The sequence below is a fragment of the Physeter macrocephalus genome, chromosome 7, assembly GCF_002837175.3.
Source record: "Physeter macrocephalus isolate SW-GA chromosome 7, ASM283717v5, whole genome shotgun sequence".
Taxonomy (NCBI): Eukaryota; Metazoa; Chordata; class Mammalia; order Artiodactyla; family Physeteridae; genus Physeter; species Physeter macrocephalus.
The window spans coordinates 18352474-18353278 of NC_041220.1; the positions used below are offsets into that span (position 1 = coordinate 18352474).

The window sequence follows — 805 nt, forward strand, 5'->3', positions numbered from 1 at the left end:
AAGGAAAACACCTACAAGAACAAACCCAAAACAATTAAGTAAATGGTAATAGGAACATACATATTGATAATTACCTTAAACGTGAATGGATTAAATGCTCAACCAAAAGACACAGGCTCGCTGAATGGATACAACAAGAAGAACCATATATATGCGGTCTAAAAGAGACCCACTTCAGACCTAGGGACACATACAGATTGAAAGTGAGGGGATGGAAAAAGATATTCCATGCAAATGGAACTCAAAAGAAAGCTGGAGTAGCAATGCTCATATCAGATAAGATAGACTTTAAAATAAAGAATGTTACAAGACACAAGGAACGACACTATATAATGATCAAGGGATCGATCCAAGAAGAAGATATAACTATTAGAAATATATATGCAACCAACATATGAGCACCTCAATACATAAGGCAACTGCTAACAGTTATAAAAGAGGAAATCCACAGTAACTCAGTAATAGTGGGAGACGTTAAAACCTCACTTACAACAATGGACAGATCATCCGAACAGAAAATTAATAAGGAAACACATGCTTTAAATGAAACAATAGACCAGATAGATTTAATTGATATTTATAGGACATTCCATCCAAAAACAGCAAATTCCACTTTCTTCTCAAGTGTGCATGGAACATTCTCCAGGATAGATCACATCTTGGGTCACAAATCAAGCCTCAGTAAATTTAAGAAAATTGAAATCATATCAAGTATCTTTTCTGACCACAACGCTAAGAGATTAGAAATCAATTACAGGGAAAAAAAACATAAAGAAATACAAACACACGGAGGCTAAACAACACA

The 805-nt window shown here is 34.5% G+C and overlaps 1 protein-coding gene across 1 annotated transcript in view; it reads right to left on the reverse strand.

Moving 5' to 3' along the window:
* Window positions 1–805, reverse strand: part of STPG2 (sperm tail PG-rich repeat containing 2) — a 628041-nt gene that overhangs the window by 591887 nt on the left and 35349 nt on the right. The window lies entirely within an intron of this gene.